Genomic DNA, 25,471 nt, shown 5'->3' on the forward strand with positions numbered 1-25,471 from the left:
AAACATCTAGGAGTGAATTACTGGTAGAAGATGGAGGAAGAATAAAACCAGTAATTTTTGGCTTATGTATTTTAAACTTCGGATTTTCACAAATATGCATGCAGTAATTTTAATGCAAACAGAAATCAAAATTCAAGTGCATAAAAATGTTGGATGTATTGGTCAACATGTTGTTTTTAGGGTTGTAATAATCTCTCAGAGTGACTTTTCTCATGTGAGTATCCAGCTTACTATACAAAGGCAGCTCTGACCAGCATAGGCTAAAATACTACAACTGATGAAAACAAATATTACATTCCACAGACAAGGTAAAAAAGGAAGTCAGAGCATTTGGGAAATAATGCCAAATCTCACCAATCACCCAAACCCAGGTTCATTTCCTTCTCAGAATTTCACCCACACTTGCCTGAGATTTTAAACTGAATAAATGGCCTGTGTGGGGAGGAAATGCATGCGATTCTTTTATACTTTTTAAATAGCAATGCAATCTGGGGAGACCCCCGGTGATGGAGCGGGGAGCTGGGCAACAGAGGGGGAATAGGTGTTGTGTGAGATAGGGCTTAATGAGATAAGGGAATATGTATTTTTGTGAGGGGAGAAAACTTCATAACATTTTTCATATGAAACATACACAAGAATAATGGAATAGATTCTATCTTATGAAATGTGGCCCACAGTAAGTTACCACCGCATGTCTCCCTTCCACAGCGAAGAATGAATTGGAGACATTCACTTATAATGAAAATTGTCTGTATTTTTCTCAATTGAGAGAGTTCATTGAGACTTCATAGAGCAGGTTTATTATATATTACATGGGAAGGGAAAAACACATTTTTTTTTGTTCCAATAACAACCTTTTATCAGACGCCACAATACACCTTCGCTGCAGGTGTATCAAGAAAAGAAGCATGTGGCAGATTGAAATAGTCAAAGTGGAGTTTCTGTTCCAAATGTCCCTCCACTGCAGCTTGCAGCAAATGAAGGGAAAGGCTATATACATATACATATATATATGTATATGTATATGTGTATATATATATACACACATACACACACATATGTATATAGTGTATATACATATATGTGTGTGTGTGTGTGTGTATAGTGTGTGTGGGGGGGTGGGGAATGGTAGCATCTCCTCCCTCCACCGCCTCCCATGGTGCAGATTCTCTTGTCTGTTTCTTGTTATTGTCCCCCGCTCCCCCCCACCCCCCACCCCACTGTTCATTAAAAAGAAGGAAAAAGGAGAAAGAAAAAGATTGTGAACATTCTCCTATCTGGTGGTCATGCTCCAGAGGCTTTGAAAAAATAGCAGTCAGCAGATGCAGAGAGATAGACAACCTTGCACATGAACTGTGTTCTGTCGTTCCGAGAATCCTGGGATCTAACATTTTACTGTGACCTGTCATCCCACCCACATTTCCAAGGTGGCCTCAGGCCTTCCAGGTTCTTCTCCAACAGTTCTCATGTTTCTTCTTTTGAGCTGTTTCAAACACTTCTGAGTACGGCTTTAAAATCTGGGTTTTTCCCTGGCACTTGTCCTTGACAACTTTCCCTACAATATTCCTCCTTGAGCAATACCAAGTGACAGAACTGTCACTAAACAACCCCTTCACTGATGTCCGAACTTCGTTTACATCAATTCCTCTCGTGACACTGACGTGCCACAGACTTCATTTATTTGCACGCCCTTGTTCGATGCCAAGATTGGTGTGAAGTGTTCTTTTCCCATTATGTTCTCTGGAAAAATATTCTGTGATTTTGTGATTTTCTCTCTGTCCAGGGATACTTCAGAGAGCTGGTTCAAATCCAAGCAGTTAGGAAGTTTTAAGTTATTTTTGTTGTGTATTTCTGGTATCTGGGATTACACTCATGCCATGTGGGGTCTTTCTTAAACACTCGGTGGAATTTAAGTTTTCTTGGAGGCTGAGTACATGAGCAATTCTTGCAAGTCTTCCATTTGCTCTAAGAAATGAATACCTATTCTTTCTTGGCATGTTACATTGTCTTCTATGTAAATATTTATTATGTTGAGCTTGTTGGTAATATTATTTAAATCTCTCATTTTTTAAATCTGTTCATTCAAAAAGAAAAACATTACAATCTTTCTCTATACTTTTATAGTTAAAGTTTCCATCATTCTTTAGGATTACTTTCCATATGTATTTTCCTTTGTTGTTTGGTGCACAAAAATTTGTGATTTCATTGTCATGGTGAGTGGTGGTAATTATCATATGTGATTGTCTTCTTGGTCCCATTTAATGCTTCGGAGAATGGATTCTATTTCCTGGCTTTTCATATTCTGCCACTCCATATGTCTTTTCTCATTTATATTTCCCAATATAATCTATTCCAATCCTTATTTAAAAATTTGGGGGATCAGTCTTCGGTTACAGAAAATTGGCTTAATTTTTATCTTCAGTTCATGGCACACTGACATTGTCTATTTAAAAAATAATAATAATAAAGCAACAAAAAGTTGCAAAACTACTATGAAAAATAAAAGCTGAGATCTTGGTGCTAATGTGTTTTTAACAATATTATTCTTCTATCCACCCAATCTCCTTTCTTCTCTCCCTCCAAGGCAGCATGATCTTTAAAAAAAAAAATTTAGATTTCTATTTTTTAACATGTATTTATTTTTGAGAGAGAGAGAGAGAGAGAGAGAGAGAGAGAGAGAGAGAGAGAGAGAGAGAAAGTGAGCAGGGGAGGGGCAGAGGGAGAGGGAGACAAAGAATACAAAGCAGGCTCCAGGACCTGAGCTGTCAGCACAGAGCCCAATGCAGGGCTCGAACTCACAAACTATGAGATCATGACCTGAGCCAAAGTTGGACACTTAACCAACTGAGCCCCCTGGGCGCCCCTCAAGGCAGCATGATCTTAAACCTGTGTTCATTCTTTTCTCGATTTCCTTTTTATAAACTTTTATTGTATTAATATACATTACTTTATATATATGCGCATATATATGCATATATATATACACAAAATGTAAAAAAACAAAATGTTAAGTATATATATATATTTAATATATATGTTAAGTATATATATATTTAATATATATTATATATAATATATATATATTAAGTATATATAATATACACTTAACACTTAATATATATATTAAGTATATATATATACCCTTAACATTTTGTGTTTTTCCACATTTGTAAAAAGGATGTCATATGTATGTAGAAACCTATGGCTTCTATAGCTTGTATTACTTACATTGTTATCTTGCTCTAGTTCATTTATTCTCACTCCTGTATAATATTTCATTTAGGAAAAATTTCAGGTTGTTCACTACTCTTCTATAATGGCATTAGTGCTGTTTCCAGGGTTTTAGTTCCAATTATTTATCTATCTATCTATCTATCTATCTATCTATCTATCTATCTATCTATTTATTTTGCTAAAGGCATATCATAACTTTGACTCCAGTAGTTCACTTCCTTTTCTTTGCGAAACCCTCACTCCTATGCTGCACTTCCTGGTTCTATCTTCCAAGTTGCTTACCTTTTTCCCATATACTTCCCCTCTCTTTTGCCTCTTGTTTGTTTGCTTTGTGTTGTGAAGATTTATTTTACTTTATGTCGTAACTTCACAGGCATCATTTTTTTTTCATTTCCTCTACTGAGTTTTTTTAAAGTTTATTTTGAGAGAGAGTGTGTATGCACAAGAGCAAGAGAGAGAGAAAGAGCATGTATGTGCATGACCAGGGGGAGGGACAAGGAGAGACAGAATCCCAAGCAGGCTCTGTACTGTCAACATGGAGCCTGATGCAAAGCCTGACACAGGGCTCAATCCCATGAACCATGAGATCATGACCTGAGCTGAAACCAACAGTTGGATGCTCAACCTACTGAGCCACCCAGGTACCTGTCTCTACTGATTTTTTCAACTTGAAAATGTCTCTTTACTTTTCCAAGAAGTACTTCTGTGTGTGAGTGTGTGAGTGTGTGTGTGCGGGGGACAGGGGAGGTAAATGTATCTATTTGATCGGTCTCATTACGAATTCCTTTTGTCAAAGTTACCATATGACTCTTTATTCTACTCTAGTTGGATCTACCAGCCACCAGTCATGGAAACCCTTAACCAGGTTGTAATTTTCCTTTGTCTATGCACTGTTCCCAACTCACTCACACCCCATACTGGGCAGGCCATTCACCTTTCTCAGGCAGTGGAATGGCATCAAATGATAGAAAGTATAACAGTTTTGATCCGTGTAGATTGAGGAGGAACTAACTGGAAAAACATTTCCTCAGCGCTATAATGCGGAAATGAGGATCCTTACTTCCAGTTTCTCCTAGAGCGAGAAGTGTCTGCCTTCTCCCGAGTAAAAACGAACAAACAAAAACAAAAACCATGAGGGCAATTAAATGCACCAGCATTAACTCTCCTGTAGTTCCTCAGCAGTCAGGATGATCATAGCATCACACTCAAGACAAGACACGACTCATGTTGGGAAGATGAGACCTTTCCCTAAAGGGACTAGAGACTTTGTAGGTAGCTGTAAAATCCCAGAAAGTGAAACTCTCTTTGCTGTCACTGATCACTTGCTGGCGAAGGGGCAGGAAAAAAAGATCACAGTGTTCCTAAGAAGATCATGGAAAACCTTAGAACTTAGTTGGGAGGATTAAACATTAGATTTTCATGACGAAAGGAAAACATTAGTGCCTTCCTATCATGCCAACTCAGGAAACATTTTCACTTTGATGTCCAGGGCATTCCAGATCTGGTGTCTTGAGAATGAAAACTCTATTCTATCTCTGTCTTACCATGCCAACTCCTTAAGGCCAAGGGTTTTATCTTTGAGTATGTTCTCTACAAGACTGATCACAGGCCTAGAGCTAATTAGTGGTTTTATATCATCGCCATCATTACCATTTTAAGCGTAGGTGTGTATCAACTTGACAACTCCAGTTTATAGGATAGATAAATGGAGAACGTTGACTCATTTTACAAAAGAGGTCTGCCCAGGCCTTATTCAATCTCACAGTCCTCAACATTTTATCAATGTGGCATAGGACTTTTCAGGAACACACATAATTTTATAAAGCATTAAAGTGATCTGAATCAGAAAATAAATAAAAGCTTCCCTTTATGAGATGTATTCAGACAATGTGTCTGTGCTGCCTCTTGAGCTTTCACCCACCTTCAGAGTCAATGGGCTGAGATAATTCTCTTATTAACACCAACATTCTGGGTCTCTAGTCTGCCCTCACTCTCCAGTTTGTACCTTTCCTTTGCTGTGCATAATTGAAATTAAAATAAAATGTGCTCTTCAATGCTAATAATCTTATGGCTACAAATTATAGATTGAGAGACTATTTATAGGCACTCATCTTACTCAAATACTGCATCATTCTTTCAGCAAAATCCTTTCTCTTCTTATTTGATTTTCACTCCAAGGTTCACCAGGGTCTCTCGTTTAAGACCCATTGTTCTAAGAGTTCCTTGATTCTTCTCTACTGGGTCTAGGTATGTCACCTGAGATTTTTTTTTTTTGATGTTTTAGTTTCTTTTTCTTTCTCTTTCTTTCTTTCTTTCTTTCTTTCTTTCTTTCTTTCTTTCTTTCCTCCTTTCCTTCTCTCCCCTCTCCCTCCCTCCCTCCCTTCCTTCCTCCCTCCATCTCTCCCTCTTTCCTTCTTCCTTCCTTCCTTTCCTTCCTTCCTTTTCTTTTTTTGTTCTTTCCTTAATAGCAGGCACCTGACAATCACTTGATCAAATTTTAGACATCTTCTATTGCAACAAACACAATTATATTGTTACTAAGAAAGTAAAAACAACACAAATTATAAATGTGAGATACCCTGATTCTGAGATGTACTCTCATTTCAAAGATGTCAAAATGTGAAAGCATCGGTGATATATAAGCGATGAAATGTGGCAGCAAATATTTTCTGGCTTGCAGTGCAGAAACCCTAGGATTCCTTTTACGCTTGTAGGGTACTGAGCCTTGGATCAGCTTGATGCCTGACATGTTTATTAGCAGATTCTCCTAATTTTTAAAGCAATCTTATCCCAACTGGGAGTACATAATGATTCCTGTTCTTGCTGCTTGTGGGGTCCTAGTAAATCTGGTTTCCTTAAACAGGGCTAATCCCAGGAATCTTCATCCTGAGAGGTCACTGTTTTCCCTTACTGATCATAGTGCTGACTCTTTCTGAACAACTTTACCTCTGTGTGTTTTCCCACTTGGCATGCCAGCCTCTTACTGGATCTAGGATTGGGAAAGTCTAGACTGGTATCCTAGTTTGTTCAGGCTGTTCTAACAAAAATACCGTACATGGAGTGGCTTATAAACATCAGACATTTCTCTCTCCCAGCTCTGGAGTCTGGAAGTCCTAGATCAATGGGTCACCATAGTTGGGTTCTTGGGAAGGCCCTCTTTCATGTTTCAGACTGCCAGATTCTCCTTGTATCCTCCCATGGCAGGCAGCAGAGAGAGAGAGAGGCAGTTCCATAGTAACTCTTCTAAGGCACCAATTTCATCTTGAGGGCTGCACCCTCATAACCTCACCCTAACTCGAATTACCTCCTCAGGGCCCCACCTCCTAATATCATCACAATGTGGGGTAGGGTTTCCACATATGAATTTTGGGAGACACGGCATTCAGTCCATAACAACTAGCTTAATGGGAAATCTGGAATTCCTGTGGCTCTTGCTCATTCTTTCAGCCAGAGGACTGGAAAGAATTCTGCATTTTACCTAGGCTGCTCCGATGAGGACCACTTTGTTGCCCCTGTGCCTCTATTTCCTGTTCCCCTCATCTAACTCCCTACAGATCAGTACCTCTTGGAATCAAAGCTGTGATTGATCTGCCTCCTCAGTTCCTACACTGTTCTGCTGGATTCCCACACTAGGGGTCAACTCTTTTCCAGAGCAGCCCTTGAAACTTGAAATATTCACAGCAAGGTTAGGCTGTGCTTTTCTAGTTTTAAAACAATCTGCCTCTTGGGGGGGAGCTGGAGAGTTGATGGCTGGCATGACCAGAATAATGTCTCTCCCAACCCATCCACATGAGTTTCGGAACTCATGACCAAGACTCAATGTCAATAAGATAAACAAAAAGCTTATCTGTCCTGCACACTTTCAGACTCTCAGGACAAGTTTCTTCTTGTTAATGGTATAACGTTTCTGTTGAGTGTGGATTCTAAACTCAGCGGCCAACACAAAATTCTCTTGCATCAGCTTAGCCTGGCGTGGTGTGTCGACAAAACTGTTGTCATCTAACTGGGCCCGCGGTGGTCCCTTCTCCCCATTTGCAGCCTGGCCCCCGAGATGCCTGAACCCCAGCCAATGCCTTGCTAAGCCTCTATGAGAGAAGAAAGAAAGAAAGGAAAACAGAGCACCTAGAACAGTCCTTCTCTGTTTCTCATCCAGGCTCAATAGAATGGGAGACACAGTGAATCCGTTTTGTTTAAATGATGCTCGTCATTCTCATTTAGAGCCGGCCAGAATGTAGAAAGAATGCACAATTTGGCACTGGAAGACGTGGGTTGGCGTTGTTATTTGCCAGCTGAGAGACTGGTCTTCCAGTCTCTCAGAGACTCAGTTTCCCCCCATAAACAAGGGGCCAGTACCTGCCCGGTGTGCATCCTCTGCACGTGACAAAGGCTCCAAAGCAAAATGACACAACAAACACGAAATAACTCTGCAAACTTTAAAATGCTACACACCAGAGCAGGAAAAGGAATGATCGTTCCAATGAAAAATGTCTTCGTTGCATGGTGTCCACTCCCCGTCCCCGTTCTTTCCTATGCTGGCGGCAACGCTCTGAGCACCTCTGGATGTGTCTGGATTTGCTGACCTTGCCTCTGGGTGGTGGTGCATGGGGCACAGGCTGGACTCGCGCACCAACAGTTGCCCCTGAGGAGCTAATTTTAGGTGAGAAATGGTTTTTAAAAAATGGTGGCTCTGCCTGGTTGTAGAGTGCGGACTTCAGCTCTGCGTGCCAGCTCCAGACTGAGAGTAAACCCGGTGTCCTTGATGGGCACACCCTGACCCGCCACACTTAACTTTTACATGCACTTCAATCCCATGCTACTCTGCAACCTGAACAACAAAATCACGCTGTTCGTGCACAAAGCATTTTCACATCCAAGAAAAAGGCCCACTGTATGCTTTCTGTTCATTTTTATCCACTTTTTTTTTCCATAAAATCTCTTTGTGTGTAGGAAATGCCCACTTTTCAGACTGTTTCATTGAGTGATCTTTAAGCAATGGTCAATCCTATTTGTGTTACGTTTGCAGAAATCCTTAAATTTCCCAAACTAAAGAGGAGAATCTGCTGCTTAGCTAAGAAATCTGTTCAACTTAATACAGATTTTATACTTCCTTTTAAATCCCAGACTGAGCTCTCTCTCTCTCTCTCTCTCTTTTTTTTTTTCAGTTTTCCAGAAACCAAGAAGCACTTATTTCTAACAAACCTGTGAAAGCAGCATATATCTCTATCATTAAAGGCAAAGAGCATCTTTCTTATATAATGGGAATATGAGTCATCAACCCTAAATCTGATCTGGTCCTAATTCAATTAAATCATTACATTCTTGTCTCTGCTGATATCCCTGCATACAGAAAACCATGCAATGAATGTGTTAAATGGCCATTTTTAAATAGTATGTGCTTTCAAAGAGAGGCGAAAAAAAAACACAATTTAATGTAAAAAGGGGAATAAATTGCTGATCTTTTTTTTTTTTTAACAAATGGCTGGGAGGGTTATAATGTATTAGATTTTTTTTTCCAGAGGTAATCTTAGATGTGGAGTGAATGAAGTGAAGTCTGTTATCAATCCATAACATCTGCTGCAATGTCAACTGATGCAATGGGTGACTCCGGAGCCCAAGACAGCTGGGACGGCTTTCTTAATGCAGGAGGGTATTGTGCAAACAAACAGACACTGATACTGTCTATGGTTGTCACAATTATTCAGGCTGGTGATACATCTTTTCGTATTAGCTGCTTGAGCAGTCTTATTTCTTTCAAAAGTCAACTACTGTATAACAATCACCATCCTGGCCTGTGAGTCAGTGGGTACAAATACAATAAATACCCTGGAAGTAAAAAATAAATATAAATTAAAATCTAGCACCAGAGCAATAAACTGGAAGAAATCAACAACAACAAGAAAACAGATGCATGATGAGACAAAATAAGACAAAACATGTCGGACAAAAAGTGAGAGACAGAATAAGCTAAAGAAAGACAAAAAAAGCAAAAAAGGAGCAAAGCACCCCATTACTTAAAAATACAACTATGAATTAGTAACAATCGTCTTTAAGATTTGTAGTGTTAGGGGTTCATGTGCATTTTAAGGTAAAGATATTAGAAACCCTATTAGAGGCGGCTAATTTTAATTTGTGCCTCTTCTGAGGTTTGTGACAACCTTGCAGGGATGCTCATTAAAAATGATACACCTAAATTTTAAGCACGGGTAAGGGTTCTCAAAAATTAAGAAAAGTAATAGTTCTGTAATTTATTATTTACATAAATATGTATGTAAAGGAGTTACTAAATTTAATTACAAATGGAAGTTTGATTTCATCTAGACAAGCTTCCTGGTGGAGACGAAAAGGCTCGTATTCTAATTGGAAATTTTACAGCCTGCACATAACTTTTACTTCAAATATATAATGCATTCTCAAAACAGACAACCTAGCTTTTGGATAAACAACCTAGAATGCACTGTGAGGATTATCGTACGTTCAATCTCTCTGTGCCCTGGGCACTAAGAATCATCAAAAGCAAGACTGTTCTCACGAGACCTTAAAGCTCATCTAGTCTCATCTAATAATTGTGTGGATGTGAAAAGTGATGTCAAGGGGGCAAAGATTTTTCACGCAGGCCATTTACTTTTGGCTCCACGTGTATTCTATCATGTTAAGCTGCCTCTTCCTCCGTTACCATTATCCCTATGGTGGAATCAAAAGTAAAAAAAAAAAAAAAAAAAAAAAAAAAAAGCACTATTTTCACTCTCTCTTAATAAGATGGACACCTGAGAACCAAATAAAGTTTAATTCCGGGTTACTAACTCGGTATCAGTTCCTAAAAAGCAGGATAACAAACCCTAAGTGTGCATTCAGAAATTTTTATTTTAAATTTTACTAAGTCTACGCTGGTATGGATTTTGTACTGTCCATTTTCTAGCATGTATTCATTCATGGTTAAGTCAAGGCCAAGTGTCAGGAAGGCTCTAAAATGTTTAAATTGGTGCTTCTGTAAAGAATAGATCCTACCTTGCTCATCATTGTATCTTTCTCACCACATCACACAATGCTTGGCAAATGTTAGATATTCCTTAAATGCTGATTCGATCGATGTAATTTTTGTTGGTTATATAGAAGCCAAAATAAACTCAATTATCTCAGAAATTAGGTTTAAATATTATGAAAATACTTCCTTCTGACAATGGGACATTCTCATTCATTCATTCATTCATTCAATCAACAATTACTTGCTGTGAGCCTCGTATATACTGTGTGTACAATTCAACATGTTGAGGAGAAAACAGTGAAACAGGGAACAAGACAGAAACAGCTCTTAGGAGGCCCTTAGGAAGCTTCCTGTCTCTCAGAAGAGACTGAACTCAGCCTATATGAGAGGAAGGAACAACTATGGAGTCACGGATGATTTCCCAAGGAACTGTCCTCTAATATAAGGTCCCCAGAAGAAGTAGGAGTTAGACACGCAAAGAAGTGGATCACAAGGATGTAATGCTAGACAGAGAAAAAGACATAAGCAAGGAAGAGCATAGTGAACTCCCAAACCAAACGGAAGCAGGTATAACTGACGAATATAGAAAGGAGAAGGAGGAGGCAAGGTTCACAGAGAGAGGGTGGTTATGCAAGATCAAGCTGCAAAGACAGACCTGATCATATTGTACAGGGACTTCAAAATGGAATACTATCCAAAGTATATAGCAATCACTAAAGCACAGGCACCAGTTGTTCAGAAAAGAGTCCCTGTCCTTAACCTTAAAACTCAAAACTTAACCTTAAAAAGATCTGGTTAACAGTGGTTGCACACATGAATGTGTAGTGCAGAACAAAAGACTGGGTCTCCAAATGATGGCCTGTAGCCAAGCAGACTGGCTTGCCTGGACTTATTACCTCAGAATGTTATGTGTGTGAAAAATAAATATTATATTATCTAAATCCCTATAGGTGCGCTCTTTCCTCAGATATATAGCATGTTAATGACAGCACAATATAGAGCATGCTTATATACATATATATATATACACACATATATATAGCATGTACATATATAGAGAATATAGCATGATATATAGCATGTTAACATAAATGATATATACATAAATAGAGAAAATATAGCATGATATATAACATGTTAATATATATATAGCATATACATATAGACAGAGAATATAGCATGATATATAGCATGTCAATATATATATATGATATACATAGAGAGAAAATATAGCATGATATAAAACATGTTAACATATATAGCATACACACATATAGAGAGAATATAGCATGACATATAACATGCTTATATATAGCATATGCATATATATATAATATAGCATGATATACAACATGTTAATGACAGCATGATATATAACATGTTAATATATATAGCATATACAGATATAGAGAGAATATATCATATGTATATATATCATGCTTATATATAGCATATACATATATGTGTGTGTATATATATGTATGTATACACATATATACAGAATATAGCATGATATATATCACATTAATGACATGTAGCATGATGACAGCTTAGCTCTCTGAGTTTCACAGCATTTTCATATCAGAGATGGAATTACAGCATCTAGTAAGGACTACCTGTCCAAACATTTTGAAGAGCATGTCCTTGTTTCTAGAGGTACAGTAGTTGCAGTAAGGGAAGAGTTTATGTGAAATAAGAGCGTATTCATTTAAGAGGAGTCACAATTACTTATTTGACCTAAGATAAGCATAGAGTAGAGGTTTCAGAACCCTAGGACCATCATGTGACCGTTGCCAATGAATCCTCCCAAATTGCCACCACCTCTCACATCTAGAGAAAAGTAAAAAACATTTAATGTGGTCTACATTAGAGCTGATCTTCAGCACATACGTATCAGTTGTTTTATATCTGTACCTGCTGTGATTGGTTTGAAAAGCCTTTGCACAAATGGCACCGTCCCTAGAAAGCTACCCCACCCCCAGCGGCATGGCCCATTCCCACTTTGCAGTGCTGCTGCTTCTTCCCATAGCACTTTTCTTCTTATTTCATACTTTGTAGCTTCCTAATTGACCATCCTGCCTGTTTGCTGTCTGTATTTCCACACTGGAATAAAAGCTACATAAAGGAAAGGCTCTTCATCTGTTTTATTTTGTGGATGTATTCTGAACACCTAGAATAGTACTTGGCATATAGGAGGCACTGTAAATAATTCTTAATTTGAACTTAAGTGAAATGGCTGGTTTTGCTCCTTAATTGAGTGATGCATTGCTGTTGTCGGCTTGGTCAATCTTGCTTGCTGCAGGCTGTCGATTCCAGCTGGTGGAAGAGATATGCCCGTCCTAAGACCCTGGGCTGGAAACGGCACACATCTCTTGCACTCATGCTCCATTGGCAAGAGCGCCATCACATGCCCACACTTAAACCGCAAGTGAGGCTAGAAAATGTAATCTAGGAGAAAAAACATCCTCCCTAAGACAAAGGGAGAGTGTATTTTGGTGGACAACTGACAGTTTCCACTGCTCTGACCCTGAATGAATCACTGAAGGAGTAGGTCTTCTCCTTTGAAATGGGGTTGATGCGATTACCCAAGGCGGAGGTGTTTGTGAGAAAGAAAAATAAAATATGTATTGTATTCCCTTTGCCAACAGGAAAGGAAAACTGAAAGCATTCTCTAGAGATGCTTTCTAAGTATTACAGGAGCAAAACTATGGAAGAGTGAGGTGTTGGCTTCATTAGAATATGTCATTAATTATATGTCATAAATTTAATTAAGCTTTAAATACCTAGAACACTTATTTTTCCCCTGAGATCCATCAAAGAGTAAATAAATTGTCTGACTTAATCTTAATTATTAGGGTTAACCTAAATTAATTAAAAAAATTACAAATTACAAATGTCAAAACAACACATCCAGGAATTTACATGAAAAAATAAAAATCTAATTTCTTTTTCAGTGAATCAGTAAATATTTTTTGGTAAATATTCCTTTATCTGAGTTATAGAAATTAGTATTCTAACTAAATTTGGTATCTTTGTAGTTTATAGAACGAACAAGTTATTACTTTTTATATGTCCTGAATAACTATGAGAGTATTTCTCATCCCCTGGATTTGGAAGGAAATTCACAATAAATAAGTCACAAATGTGTGCCAGCAAATTATATGCTGGTTAATTTTCCAAGTAATGCTGTAAAGTTAAGTATTATTGTTAGTTTCCACGTATTTTAATAGTGTTTCCAGCTTCACCCAGCTTATAAATGGCAGGTCCAGTATTTGAATCTAGCTCAGTCCAAATCCCAAAATCAAAGAAAACTGTTCTAAATAGCCCCACAATTCATGAATGAATTCATTTTTTCAAATCTAGATATTCATGTGTAAATGTAAGTGCTAAGGCCAGAGCCCTTATCTGTCTTGTTTACAGTGATATTCTCAGTGCTGTAAACACTGCCAATAGGGTTGAACATTCAGTAAAACTTTGTTGCATAAATGCTTAATGGCTGGAAATCTATTGTGTGCAAAACACTTCTGGATCTTATTGGGCTACAACCTTGAGGATATTATATGAGGTTCCTTAAGTCTTAAATCCTTAGACTCTAAGATGGAAAATGAATATTGCACAAATAGTGCCACAACAGTAGTCAAAAGACAATTACAGAATGCTTTCAGTACCGAGGAAGAGGAGGAGGAGGAGGAGGAGGAAGCAGCAGCAGCCATCCAGGTGACAAATACACACCACTCTTCTTGGAAGATGTAACAACTGAGCTGAATATTGCAGAATAGATTGAAAGTCACCAAGTTCAGGAGTTGAGAGGAAATTTATGACTGACCAACAAGACCACATATTCAAAGATGCTGAGCTAGAAATACAAGGTCAACACATTCAGAGAATAGTAGTACTCTTGAAAAGTGTTAACCATTCGAAGAAACAGCTGTTATGGATGTATCTATATCATCTGTAATATAGCGACTTAAATGTCTCCATTATGTGGACAACCATACATGAGAGTCCACCGAATCTACCAGGAAAGTCTTTATTCTTGAAATCCTTTCTGATGATAATACTATGAGGTGATGAAACTTTTCAATTCAGCATCTTTCTTAATGATTTAAAAAGGAAAAAAAAATAGTTTCAAAGACTTTTGTAGGGACATCCTGTAGATACAGCTGAGCATGACGTCAGAGAGCCAGGTGCTCAGGTATTTTGTTGTTCTAATTTTAAAAAATTGTAATTAACTTAACCAAGTAACTAAATCTATAGTGTTGGGATGGCTATGGTTTATGATCTTCCTGAATACCAACCCATGAGTTTGCTGCCCTGTTGTTTTGTAGAATACAGGTGATGGTAAGATGATAAGTGGAACAGATTCATCCATTCGACCAACTTCTGTTGAGTAGCTAGTATGTGAGAGGGCCCAGTGCCCAGTGATGCTGATATAAACATACATAAAGTATAACCCTGGACCCTGAAAAATCATCATCTGTTAAGGCAATCTTCCAACCAGATCAATAGATACTTACTTACTTACGGAACTATTCATGTACAAGTCAGTGCAAAGGCATCTTTTGTTCAAGAAATATCTAGAATAAACCAAAACTTTTGAGATTAATTTAGAAATTTCTAGATCAGAATTGTTACATTTGTTTCATGAGCTCTTAAAAGTGTTAATCTTTCGAAGAAACAGCTGTTATGGATGTATCTATATCATCTGTAATATAGCGACTTAAATGTCTCCATTATGTGGACATTTTACAGAATCTGGGGAAAAAATCTTTCGTACATTAACAGCAAATACTGGCAATTGGTGTGTGTGTGTGTGTGTGTGTGTGTGTGTCTGTGTGTGTCTGCGTCTCCCTGTGCTTCTCTGTCTCTTATCCTTTGAATCCAATACTTCTCTTATGGCAAGGCAAACTGATATTTTTGAAAAACAGCTTCTCAGGACCTAAATATTCAGGAAGTTTCTAATACTTTCTAGAAAAAATATTTTGTTTCTGTACATAATGTATACCTCAGTTAAAAAATATCTCCTGAGGGGCTCCTGGGTGACTCAGTCGGTTGGGCGTCCAACTTCAGCTCAGGTCGTGATCTCACAGTTCTTGGGTTCGAGCCCCGCGTCGGGCTCTGTGCTGACAGCTCAGAGCCTGGAGCCTGCTTCAGATTCTGTGTTTCCCTCTCTCTGCCCCTTCCCCACTCATGCTCTCTCTCTGTCTCTCAAAAATGAATAAACATTAAAAAATATTTTAAAAAAATAAATAAAAGTAAATAAATTATATATATATATATATATATATATATATATCTCCTGAAATGAACTCAATAAAAATGGAATATTGTACTTCAAGTTATCACAACCAAGCCTGATTATTTTTAAAAGACAAACTTGCTTGTTTACCTTGGTTTTTGCATCACCCAACTTCTGCAGCTGAAAATGTATTCGTATAGGCTTGAGAAGATATGTCTCCAGTTGCTGTTTCAAACTGTGACAGAGAATCATTAATGGGTGGTTAAATCAACTTAGTAGGTGAAAACTATTTATTTTTCCAATGGAAGATAGCATATTAGAATAAACTACAATAGATGTTTAAAAATATCAGACCGTGTCACACAGAAAAAGTATAAGCTTTGTTTTGTGAAACAATTTTTTAAGAGAGAGACGGAGAGCGCATGCCAAGTGGGGGAGAAGGGCACAGGAAGAGAGAATCTTAGGCTCCATGATCAGCATGGAGACTGACATGGGGCTCAATCCCAAACCCTGGGATCATGACCTGAGCCCAAATCAAGAGTCAGACACTCAAACAACTGAGCCACCCAGGTACCCTTATGAGACATTTAATGTGAATATGTATGTTGAGTTTGGGTATAATTCTTAATTTGGGAAAACAGAATAATTTGAAATAAAAGAAAAAGCTTCATTTAGGCATTGATGTTGGTAGTTGGAGAGAAGGATTCTTTTTCTTCTAAATAGTTAGGACAATAGTGCTACAGGCCATGGAAGTCAGTCATTTGGTAAAGATCTCTTCCTGGGTGTGGAATGATAATGGAAGTCCCAAAGTAAGTGGTATTTTTTTAATGTTTATTTATTTTTGAGAGAGAGAGCGTGAGCAGGGGAGGGGCAGAGAGAGAGGAAGACACAGAATCAAAGCAGGCTCCAGGATCTGAGCTGTCAGCACGGAGCCCGACACGGAGCTCGAACTCCTGGACCGTGAGATCATGACCTGAGCCGAAGTCAGACGGTTAACCAACTGATATTTTTTGAAATGGCTCCTGCAGATGACTTCTTCACAAACTTTTTTTTCATATATCACTGAGTCTGCCACTATCTTTCCAAAACCAGAAATATATTTCTTGCTTGAAACTAAGCATAAATTTGGCTTTTCTTTCCTCAAGGAAAAAAGAGACCAAACTGTATTGGTACAGTACGTTTTGTACCATCTGTTGGTTTGAAAGATTTTATGGCGCCATCTACATTGGTTACCCTTCCAGCCTTTTATCATGGACATCAACATCAACAACTGATTATTTCAGGACTTTTAGCTTTCGCCGAATTTGCAAAATTACTCTGTGTTAACCACCTGTTTCAAACACCGAGGTTGAAAATCTACACACAGACAAGCGGGTTCTCCCCTCCATATGCTGTTCTTTTCTTTTTTAGTTGGTTTTTACTGAAAAGGAAAATTTCTTTAACCATCTTCTCATTTGTTCTGAATCTATTTGGTGCTTGAAATGCACTATGTCTATTTCAAAAGTTATTTTGAGGCAGAAAAGAAATGAGATTTCTTTTTCCTCAATCTCACCAGTTGCCCTTCTATTTCATTGCTAGACATAATTATTACATCATTTGGGTCTCAATACAATGCCCACGTTGCTAAATTGTGATAGCAAGCTGCTGATAAAGTCTTTTGATTAGTCACAGACAGCTTTTGTAGATGTCAGCTGGTATTCACTGCTGGTATCTTTTAAGCAAGCCAGTTCTTCAGTAACTTTGTGTACATCTTCAGTTAATTACTGCCCGGGCAATCTGGGGATTGAGTTGAGCTGATGGATGTCAGTACCCTTTCAGGATGCTAAATAGATGATTCTACAAATTCTTAACGTGCCCGCAATGCGGCTAACAGAATTACCTATAGCTATTTTCCCATTGGCACAGGGAAGTCCTGGTAGTCTTACACCTTCTACCTTGTTTTGAGAATCCCCCCCCCCCCGTGCCTTTTGCCAAAAACTTTGTCCCCACTGGTCTGACATGGTTCTCAGTGTGACTGTATTAGAAATTTCCTCCTATGAGTCAGCCATTTTTCCCCAGTTATCACCTAATAGAATACAATTGTTCCCCAAATATTAACAGTTTATAAAGCATTTTCATCTCAAGCAGAACATGCTTGTTTTGTTATTTCCTAGAAGGGAGCAATGGTTTTGTGGAATAAGAACATGCTTTTAGAGAGAAAGGTTTCGGTTGTCATTCTAGATCTACCATTTTCTGGCTATGGCACAGGCAAAACCACCTCACCCCTCTGTCAGGGAATAAACCACTTGCTTGTCTGATCCACCTTCCTCACAGGGCAGTTGAATGCATTAAATAAGTGAGAATGGGGGCACAGGAAGAGAAAGACTATCATGTGCCACCAAGGCCAGCCGCCCTGGAGCCAGAGTGCCTAGGTTCGGATCCCAGCAAGTCATTGACGGCTCACTGAGTGATCCGTCTGTGCTCAGCCACCTCATCAGGAAAATGCAGATAATAGTAGTAACTGACAATGCACAGACGATCATGACGGGTAAGTGAATTAACATGTGTGAGGCCCTTACAGCCGTGCCTGGCACATTTCGAGCACAACAAAATTGCTGGTTGTTCCTGAGTATGCTTGGGAAGCTGAAAGTAAAAACCATGGAGAAGACCCTGTGATCATTGGGCATTCACAGACCCCTGAGGAGGTGAAACGATCCTCATACATTTTGATAGAACAAGTGTAAAGGGAAGAGGTCGAACGCATGGAAAGCAGATGCGGGTCAGGTTCTGGAACGGGCGCTCTGGGTCCTGGTGAGCGACAAGAAAATAATTTAGGAAAGAGAAAGTAGATTTGGAACACAATGGAAATCAGAGAGGCTTGGCAGAAGGTTGCAAAGGCCTACACTTAACGATTTTGTTTTACTTCTTGCTTTCTCATAAGCGATGGAAAATGCATCAGGCCGTGATGAGAAAGTTTTTGGAGATTAAAAGAATGTCAGCACCTCACATGTGTATTTATCCTCTCATGTCGCATTTTAGCCTGGCCCATCCTACCAGGAATAATTCTGATAAAAGAAGCTTAAAAGTGATATGTATTAGGAAAAAAATAACCTACCAGAAATTACACAAATAAATGTTAGTTGTACTTCAAAGTAAGTCTCTTCATTCAATTATAATAACCAAATGAAAACTTACCATACTTGTAATAGATACAAACTTATCATACATATAATTATTAATATGAGTATAAATAAATGCAAACAAGGTAATAAATGACATGTTCAGTTATTCCAATAATACTGCCATTACTCACATTATTTTTAGAACTCTTTCTTAAATCGCTTTCGGAGTCAGTTTTGAGCCATGACTCATGATGACATCAGTCAAATTAGTGGAATAGGTGCACTCACTAATTCATAGCCTTTTTTATTCATCAGTTTTCCTCTTTTGAAGTTTTCGAGTTGGATAAAGGCTTCCAACCTAGTGACTTTTTTCCTGTGTCTTTTGTTCTCACAAATTCATTTAATCCAACAACCAGACAACTTTTTCCGTATGGACCCAGATTACTACTTGAGGTTTTGTGGGCCATCCTGTCTCTGTCACAATTACTCAACTGTTAGAGCTTAAAAGCAGTCAGAGACAATATGGAAATGAACGGGCATGACAATATTCCAATAAAACTTTATTTACAAAAATAAGCTTTGGGTCTGATTTGGTCTATCGCTAGCCACCTTCTGTTTCAACCCCTGAAATACCGGGGAGAATCATTTGTTTTCCGTTCAGAATAAGGATTAAATGATGATGCAGCATGGCACCTGACACATCACAGGCACTCCCTACATGTCTTTCTTTCCCTCCCAGCAGCTGTAATGTTGCAGAAATCACCCGAACTTGGATCTGGAAGACTGTTCAAGTTCTGGTACCAATTAGTTGTGCAATTCTCCGAGCTTCAGATCCCTCATCTGTAAGATGGGAATGACTTTCATCACCTTATGGGGCTCTGATGAAACTTAAATATGAGGGAGGATGCAAAATTTCTGCTTGGAGGGGAGCCTGGGTGGCTTGGTTGGTTACGCATCTGACTCTTGATTGTGGCTCAGGTCATGATCTTGCGGTTCGTGGGTTTGAGTGCTGTGTGGGGCTCTCCGCTGATGGTGAAGAGCCTGCTTGAGAGTCTCTCTACCCCTCTCTTTCTGCCACTCTCCCACTCATGCTCTCTCTCTCTCTCTCTCTCTCTCTCTCTCTCTCTCAAGTAAATAGACTTAAATAATTCTTCTTGGAGAAGCTACAAAGAAACATCTGTTTCAAACTGTCTTCTGAGGATTCCCATTTCAAAGGGCTGTCTAAAATCTTCCTATTCCAAAGGCAAATAAATCACCCTCATTATTTCTCATCAACAATAGCAGATTTTGGTATTTCCAATTATTCTTTTGCTAGAAATCAGGTTCCAGAAGAGAGAAATTAAGATGCCTTGTCCTCAGGTCTTGTAGAACCAAAAGCTGACCGTGAAGATCAGCTTACCCTTCTCACTTTACAGGTAAAGAAACTGAGACTCTTAGAGATTAAATGGCATGCCAGAGTCACTCAGCAACTCGGGGGAAGGGTTCAGACCAGGACTCCGTGCTCCTGATTCCCAGTCCAGAAGTTTCATGCTCTAACACACCGTCACCCTGTCTCCGTGGTTTGCACACTGAGTGAGGCTTGAAGCAGATTCTGCTCTGGCCATTTGGTCATACCCATTAGAGTTGGCAAATGCAGAATCATTTAACCCATGTGCACGGCAAAGGAATTGGCTTTGGCCAGCTGCAGAGAAGGAAGTTCAGCAAACGTGGAGGATTTCTCATGGCGCCCTCACCGTATCAAGGGAGGCGTTCAGCAGACGGACTGGCTGACATCCGCTTGAGATAGGGTTTCGGTGCCATCACTGTATGTGTGCACTTGCCTTCCACAGGATCACACCCTGTAGGGCCCATGACACTCTACACACTGTCCTTTCCTGCTGATATAACTTAGAAAATGTCACTGCACACACCACGAGGCATATATGGCATTTTGAGCACACTGAACAATGGCATGACATTTGGAGCTGCTGAAAGCAGGGCCACATGGTGTCTCCACTGTGCACATCCTAAATGACACCCTCTCTTGCTCTGCCCTTCCTTTTCCTTTCTGCTCTCAATCATCCTTACTTCTATTAGTGACCAAAGTCTCTATTTCGCCTCTTCATAAGCTCAACTTTATTGGCGCTTAAATAATGTGAAATTCTCACAGTCTTTTATAGCATTTGAAGACATTTTATTTTGCCTCTCTCTCTCTCTCTCTCTCTCTCTCTCTCTCTCTCTCTCTCTCTCTCTCTGTTACTTTTCCTATTAACAGACACCTAGGAATTGAGATGCTCTTCAAGTAATCTTCCAAACAAAGAAAGACCTTTGTGGTTGCTTTTGAGATTTAGAGTCATTTTGTTTGAGTGGCAAGTGTACAGATATATATGAATGTATTAGTCATATTTTGTCATAACCAGTGGACCCCAGTGCTTCTGTTATCTCCTGCCCATACTAAGGGCCATCTATGGAAGTCAGAGTTTTTAGGAGTATAATTTTTAAAAATATTGAGCCTGAACACTTTCTTGTTATTGAAAGACGCCTCTCAAATTTCATTAAGCTCATAAAATTTAGTTTCCATGTTTGAAATGGCTGATGTGAACATGCACTATTAAAATGCACCTATTTTACACGGATATATCTTACACACCACTTGACTTTTTCTGCTTTCTTTCAGGCCATTTTTGTTCCTTTGGATTAAAATAGTCTAGCAATCGCATCCACAACAAAAATCAAACGTACTGCCATGTCTATTTGCGAGGAGAGCAGTGAATATACCTTCCTTTTCTCACGCATGCTTTCAAAAAGTCTATTGTATTCGAAACACAAATGTTAATTGATATGTGGTTGAGGATATATGGTTTTCCTTCCATATGAAAAAATCTGTCTGAAATTTTCCCGTGAGAAGGCACACGGATGATATTCAATGACTCGCGGCATAGCCAAGCTGCCACTTCCATCGCGAACTCTCATCCAAGCCCCACATTTTCCATTAGGATGTTTCCATCAGGATCAAGTTCCTCTTCGGGGATAAGAGCTGCTCATCTTCTCTTCCTGCTCTTCATACAGGCAGCTTGAGAAAGCCCATAATCAGCAGAGTTATCAGTAGCTGATTTAGTTCCTCCTAAATGTATTGGTAAAGAAAGATCTGCGGGTCATTTTGCCACTCATTCCTCATGCCTCCCTGTCTCAGTGGCCTCTCCCCATGTCTCTCTACTAATGCATTTAATGTTCATAATATCGGGTATGAGTTCAACGCCACTGAGAGGTTTCATGATTATGCTCTTGCCCTATAATTCTAGTTCAGGATTTTAACTACATTTATCAGAGCACGGAATGAAAGAACAAAGCATTTACTGAGATAAATCAAAACAAAACCAAAAAGAAATACTACTTTAAGCATCTAAATAATGAGATGGGAACATTTGGGGTTTCATTGATTTAAGTAATATTCTCAACAATTCATTTTCATTTGACTGTGTAAACAAGATTTCAAGGAAAGAAAGAACAAAATATAGGGATGATTAATTCTCAGGAATCAATCCATTATCAAAAATTATTCTTTTGCCTCATCGCACCCCAAGCTATAATCTTAACCTTGTCTGTAACGCGAACCTATAAAACACTAGCAATTTTAGCATCAGTATCTACATGTTAACACTGGCTTGGGTCAAATAATATTGACTCTTGGTCTAAAGTTAAAGAAGACACATTTGTTATACTAAATCTGGTATTGCTTTGGAACACAATCAGAAAGACAAGAAATTTGAAAACAGGAGATTTGGGAAAATAAATCTTATAGTTCATGAAAGCCCCCATCGAATACTATAAAGGATGAGGACGAATGGTGAAGGCAGGTACGTACCACAATTTAAAATTATATTTCCATTAGTACTGGTAAAGAAGCTTGTTTTTATCAGTCTCGGTAATAAGAACAAAGTTTCTGAAAAGTCAGGCTCTGAAAATATTTGGGAGCACAATAAGGAAATTAAAGAAAAAAAAAAGAACAATCTGAAAGCCAATCGGTGCTAAAAAGAAAAAAAAAAAGAACATTATAAAACACCTTTTCAAAGGTCCCCTAATGTACAATATTTAAATACAAACAGTAACTAGTGTTACACCAGCTGCTCTCAGGTTTGCAAAATATATCAAAGTACAGCATATTGGAATGAGTCCTGAGTTTCCATTTACTTTATCTATCCAGACACATCAATTCTTTTTACTCCAGCCTGATAAAGTGGAACTGCAGCAGACAAATGAGCTAGCAGAGCTGACGGCATGTGTTTGTCACAAAGAAGCGCTGGAGAAAAAAAGCATGACTTTGATCCTCAATGAGGTTACTATTTTACAGTACCACCAATTTAATTCTAACTTGATGCCTTAAGTCACTGTTCACTGTTTATTGGCCAAAGTTTATTCTCATTTCATCTTTAACCGTTAAAAGGTTAACTCCTGCAGTCCTTACACAAGTGAAACTCTTCCCCGCCCCCCAAAAGATGGAAATTTACATGCAAAGAGTTGATTAATGATCTTTACAGCATGATAAAAACTACCTTGAGTTGGTGACTAAAGATAAGCTAGCAAGTTGATGACTACTTTTTACAAATTACAAAGGGTGTAATTTTAAAGGAAGATTGGTTTGTATTTAAATGATGATACATGCCAGATGATTGCCAGGGAATTAGGTAGTCTCTGAATGTATATATGATCTATCTATCTATCTATCCATCTATCTAATCTATCATCTATCTAGACAAGAGATAGAAAGAAACAGAGAGACAGGGAAAAAGACAGGAAAGAGGGAGAGAGAATAAGCATTTCAGATACAAAAACAAAAACAAAACACCTATTCTTTCTTTTCATAAAAACTTGAAAAATTTGAAAATAAAGGTTTTCATTTGAGTTCTGAATGACATGAAACATTTGCCTATTTCCCCACTGGGCTCCTTTATTCAAGTAATTTAATTCCATGTTTTTTTTCGTTAGCTCATCAGACAAACAAAAATGCCAGAGGTGAGATCTGCCACCGTTGAACAGACATAGGGAAGCAAAAACAATGGGCTCCTACGACCAACCCTCCAAGCAGATGAGTAAACAGTGCTGCAAACAATTATAATAAAGAATTAAGAATTCTTTCTCTGGATACTTGGTCTTGGAGCCTCACAGCTTTTTTCTTTTCTATTTTTTTTAATAGTTTGTGGGTCATTAGCCCAACAAATGAAGAAGTGGAATGTGATAAATTAAAATTAGAACGGTGAATCCAAATCAATAAATTAATCCCAGTCTGGCCATAAAGCACATGTTAACATAATGGGATACAAGTAGGAGAAAAATATTGTCCCTGCCAGCGACCTTGAACAATTAAAATATATCTCTCCAATCAAATCTTTGGCTGAAATATACTAAAGAAGTTATAATGCTGTCATATTCTAATGTTATGTTTGTACTCTACACAGGGTTAGATATGGTTTACTAAAATAATTCAAATAGCATGCCTGCTCATGCTCTCTTAAATAATCTTTTGTGGTTTATCTTTTGGATCAACTATTAATGATGGACAGCACCATTTACAACACACATCTCTATCTCTTTTCACAATATCTTGAATTATAGCTGTATTTTTGGCCATCCAAAAACTTCTCCGCAGCCTCTGCAAATCCACCTGCGGTCTCAGTCTCTCCTTACGGGGCAAATCAGAGATAAACAGGGTCCGTAGTGCTTAAAGAGAAGTTAGATTTACCATGTAAAGGGGACTTGAGTGCTCCAAGCTAAGAAAGTGGGGCCACATACAAAAGGTCACTACCTTCCTAGTTTTCTCCATATCAGTGGGTAAGATTTGCTTAGCTGATAATTACAGTGAAATCTGTCTGCCTCACGAATGCAGAGGAGCAAGATTCATTTGATCTAATTTTTGAAGCAAGATTAGATAATAAGAAATGAGAGCTGGAAGTCAATGGGAAGACGATCCCCTCAGATTTCTAAGAAATGTAAATGCAGACATTGTTGTCTGTGGGTGTCTAAATTCTTTCAGGATATAGGGGATGTCCCTATTCCCCACAGATGTTACCTATTTCTTGCAGACTGACGCCGAGGATCAAGGTGATCATTAACTGGCACACATCTGGCCGTCCCAGTGCAAACCCACCATGACACCAAGATGGACAGCAGTGCTAGGCAGGTACAAAATATTTGAGCCTACTGTTAGCCTGGCAGAAGAACTGACCAAAGGTATTCTGATTGCCCGTGGGGAAGAGCAACGAAACAATAAAGGCAGTACGTGCCGAAGCAGGAGGAAAGATGACTCAGGGCCAATGAGGCAACAAGCCGTGTGCCAAACTCACGCTCTAGGGTACTGTGCTAATGCCCAACTCTCTATCTGGTTCAGTGAGCTGGGCCTAGAAAATGGATTACTTCCAGCTTCATCTCTGTCCCTATCAAGTAGCAACAACATCCTGTTGGTAAAGGCTACGGTCAGTGGATAAAGCTTCTCTGGACCGGATTTGAGAGGGTAGCTGATGGAAAAATGAACGTGCTGTTCCTAAAATCTTACCACAACTCTTTAACGCTGGCCATCAGCTGGCAATACTAAAATCCTACCCTGCCAGCTTGATGCAACTTCCATGAAATCAGCTGATATTATTTTAATTTTACAAAATTTGGAATTGAGGTCAAGAGAGAATGTACAACTGCTTTTAAGTCACTCAGCTGGGAGGGGGCAGAACAGCGATTTGCACTGAGGTCTGGTACAGCTAGTCCCCTTTTGGGTCCAGCATCCCCCATTGTCCCTGCTCTATCAGATCTCTTGGTCTTCAGCCCAAACAAATTGTGGACATGGGATTAAGGAAGATCAAAGAGCACGAACAACAGAAAGAAGTGGGAACAATAGGGAGATTCAGTTCTCTTTAGGATGACCCTAGTGTTGAGACAAGCAATGAG

Source organism: Prionailurus bengalensis, chromosome B4 (assembly GCF_016509475.1).
Source record: "Prionailurus bengalensis isolate Pbe53 chromosome B4, Fcat_Pben_1.1_paternal_pri, whole genome shotgun sequence".
In the NCBI taxonomy this organism is placed as follows: Eukaryota; Metazoa; Chordata; class Mammalia; order Carnivora; family Felidae; genus Prionailurus; species Prionailurus bengalensis.